The following is a 4,281-nucleotide window of genomic DNA, read 5'->3' as shown; positions in this document are numbered from 1 at the left end:
CCAGGCTATTTTTAATCCTCTATTTCTTTATTTTGTGGCCGTCATGGTCTAGCGGGTAGAGTGATACACTCTAGCCCCGGAGGTCCCGGATTCCGTCCCAGAAAGCGGTGGGGATTTTTCCTCCTTCCTTCAGGACGGTCGCAGATCCACTTATCTGGCTATCAAATGAGTATCGGGGATCTTTTCCAAGCATAAGCGGCGGCCAGGGCGGTATGCTCACCACCCTCCCCTTCCTAGTGCTACGGCGAACGGAAAGCTGCAATCAATCTGTAATAAACCTAGTAGCCCATTCATGAACTGAGCGGCACAAACTTCGCTTTATTTATGTTTTACTGTCCCTCCAACTGTGACTTAAAAACGGCTCTAAATGCAGAAACTCGGCCAGCAGGAGTAAAACGGCATTTTTAAGATGTACTATTCTGTTTCAGGTATGTTGTTTTCATCTCATCCGTTCGTCGCTGAAGTTTATCTGTAGTAATGACACACAGCTCAATGTTATCAGCAGCAAAAGGAAGGTGGTTCAGTATGTTCCAGTAAAAAATATTTCTTCTTCGAATCCCAAGTTTAAGGATCTGAAAACTTCCTGAAAATATGCTGAAAATAGCATACGTAATCTCCTTGCCAGACTCCTGTTTGAATGGAGAATGCAACTGGAGATACACGGATAACAAAAACATTTAACATCACCTAGCAGCGTTGCAGGCACCTGACGTGGCAATGTAAGTATACAGTGAAGCTCCAAGGAAACAGGTATAGGCATATGTATTCAAATACAGATTATGTAAACAGGCAAAATACGGTGCTGCGGTCGGCAACGCCTGTATAAGACAAGTGTCTAGCGCAGTTGTAAAATCGGTTGCTGCTGCTACAGTGGCAGGTTATCAAGATTTAAGTGAGATTAAACACACAGCATCTCCGAGGTAGTGAAATGGGGATTTTCCTGTACGACCATTTCACGAGTGTACCGTGAATATCAGGAATCCAGTAAGACACCTAATCTCCGACATCGCTGCGGCCCGTAAAAGATCTGAAAGAGCGGGACCAACGACGACCGAAAAGAATCGTTCAATGTGGCAGAATTGCAAGAACCGCAAACTGCTGCAGATTGCAATGCTGGGCCATCAACAATTCTTAGCGTGCAAACCACTCAACGAAACATCATCGGTATGGGTTTTTAGAGCCAAAGACCCACTCGTGTACCCTTGATGACTGCACGACACAAAGCTTTACGCCTCGCCTGGGCCCGTCAACATCGACATTGGACTGTTGATGACTGGAAACATGTTGCCAGGTCGGACGAGTCTCGTTTCAAATTGTATCGAGTGGATGGACGTGTACGGGTAAGGAGACAACCTCATGAATCCATGTTAACAGAGGACTGTTCAAGCTGCACTGGTGTAGGGCCTGTGCTGTTAGTGTGATACGTCTAGATACATCCTGCATCCATTCGTGTCCATTGTGCATTCTGACGGACTTGAGCAATTCCAGCAGGACAATGCGACACCCCACACGTCCAGAATTCCTACAGAGTGGCTTCAGGAACACTATTCTGTGTTTAAGCACTTCCGCTAGCCACCAAACTCCCCAGACATGAACATTAGTGAGTATATCCGGGACGTCCTGCAACGTGCTGTTAGCAGAGATCTCCATCCGCTGGTACTCTTATGGATTTATGGACAACCCTGCAGGATTCATGGTGTCAACTGCTTCCAGCTCTACTTGTAAACATTAGTCAAGGCAATGCCACGTCTTGTAGCGGCACGCGATATCAGGCAGGTGTACCAGTTTCTTTGGCTCTTCAGTGTATTAGCGGGGCAGAGGCGAACTAGGAATCATTCTAGCGATGATAAGGGGCGAAAATATGGAAGCCCCCTGACATAAACGACTTTGAAAAATGTCAGATTGTCATGGCCCCCATTCACTTCTTAGTCAGACCTTCATAAAATATGCATCCGGCCGGAGTGGCCGAGCGGTTCTAGGCGCTACAGTCTGGAACCGCGCGACCGCTACGGGCGCAGGTTCGAATCCTGCCTCGGGGATGGATGTGTGTGATGTCCTTAGGTTAGTTAGGTTTAAGTAGTTCTAAGTTGTAGGGGACTGATGACCTCAGAAGTTAAGTCCCATAGAGCTCAGAGCCATTTGAACCATTTGAACCATAAAATATGCGGCATTACCTTAACGGATCAGAGCCCATTGTGAAGATAAATAATTAATCACTTTTCCTATGCTTCGGTTGTTGCAGTTATTTTACGCCTCATTTTTTACCTTATCTGAGGTAGCCGTTTACTTTCAGGAATTCCAGTTCTGTATTCACTTGCCTCATCACTCATCATAGCTCCTCAGGAATATATTTTAGTTTGTTTATAACTGTCAAAATGCGGTTATCATGCTTAGTAGTGATGTTTCTGAAGCATGTAGCTTACTACGCGATGAATTTATTAATGTGAATGTACGAATACTTTGAAGTCCTATGCTACGACGCATTAAGTTAGCAGACATAGAATGTAGCTGCTGAGCATAGTAACCTTTTTCGCCGTCACACAGTAGACTCCCACGTAACATTTCGTGTCGTTTTCTACATTAGACACAGAAACAGTTCACGTGAGCCACAATACTAGCTCATGCCGTTTCGCCACTTTCCCTGAGCTAACTGGTTTTCCGGTCTGCGAGTTCACGAACTGAATTAAAGAGAGTTCTCACGGGAGGCGAACTGGATTCTGAAGGGAAGGCAGGGCCCTCCCGCAGTCGTCATGTTACTTTGCAAAACTTGCTCCTGGCGCCGGAGGCCAGAGCAGGGGGGCAGCGTCTAGCGTGGGTAAACGATCGCTTACCCCTTGGCAGGATCCGCCGCTACGTGACCCCTCGCCCTTTTGAACGCGCCGATCGCCGTTGTTTCAGGCACACCATACAGCCTAAACTACTTTACCAGTGCGATAAGTTTTAACAATAAAACTGATGAAGAATCGATGATTATGTCTGTTAAAAAAGCAATACAATCTCCGGCGGCAGCGATGGAAACCTAACACATTCCCCTCCCTATTTTTATTCTTTTTCCCTGCTTTTCTCCAGCTTTCTTCTACTTGCTTTTAAAAACAGTCATCATAATGAGTAACACGACATGCAAAAGTAACATTGAGATATACTCTGAATGGCCAAAGAAACTGGTACACCTGCCTAATATCGTTCTGGGCCCGCGCGAGCACGCAGAAGTTCCGCAACACGATGTGCCATGGACTTGACTAATTCTGAAGAAGTGCAGGAGGGAAATCACACCAGGAATCCTGCAGGGCTGTCGATTAATCCGTGAGAGTACGAGGGGGTGGAGATCCCTTCTGAACAGCACGTTGCAAGGCATCTCAGACATGCTGAATAATGAAACTTCCTGGCAGATTAAAACTTTCTAGATGCTGAATAATGTTCATGTCTGGAAAGTTTGGTGGCCAGCGGAAGTGTTTAAACTCAGAGGAGTGTTCCTGGAGCCACTCCGTAGCAATTCTGGACCTGTGGGGTGTTGCATTGTCCTGCTGGAATTGCCCAAGTCCGTCGGAATGCACAATGGACATGAATCGATGCAAGTGATCGGACAGGAGGCTTACGTATATGTCACCTCCCAGAGTCATATGTAGAGTTATCAGGGTCCCATATCACTCCACATGCACACACGTCACACCATTACAGCCGACCGTTGTGGCCGCGCGGTTCTAGGCGCTTCAGTCTGGAACCGCGCTACCGCTACGGTCGCAGGTTCGAATCCTGCCTCGGGCATGGATGTGTGTAATATCCTTAGGTTAGCTAGGTTTATGTGGTTCTAAGTTCTAGGGAACTGATGACCTCAGATGTTAAGCCCCATAGTGCTCAGAGGCATTTGAACCATCACACCATTACAGAGCCTCTACCAGCTTGAACAGTCCTCTGCCGACATGCAGGGTCCATGGAGTCATGAAGTTGTCTCCATATCCGTACACGTCGATCCACTCTATAGAATTTGAAACGAGACTCGTCCGACCAGGCAACATGTTTCCAGGCATCAACAGTCCAATGTAGATGTTGACGGGCCCAGGTGACGCATAAAGCTTTGTGTCGTACAATCATCAAGGGTACACGAGTGGGCCTTCGGCTCCGGAAGCCCATAACGGTGATGCTTCGTTGAATGGTTCGCACGCTGACACTTGACGATGCCTCAGCACTGAAATCTGTAGCAATTTGCGGAAGGGTTGCACTTATGTCACGCTGAACGATTCTCTTCAGTCGTCGTTGGTCCCGTTCTTGCAGGATCTTTTT

Source organism: Schistocerca serialis, chromosome 3 (genome assembly GCF_023864345.2).
Source record: "Schistocerca serialis cubense isolate TAMUIC-IGC-003099 chromosome 3, iqSchSeri2.2, whole genome shotgun sequence".
Taxonomy (NCBI): domain Eukaryota; kingdom Metazoa; phylum Arthropoda; class Insecta; order Orthoptera; family Acrididae; genus Schistocerca; species Schistocerca serialis.
This window is presented reverse-complemented; position numbering follows the sequence as displayed.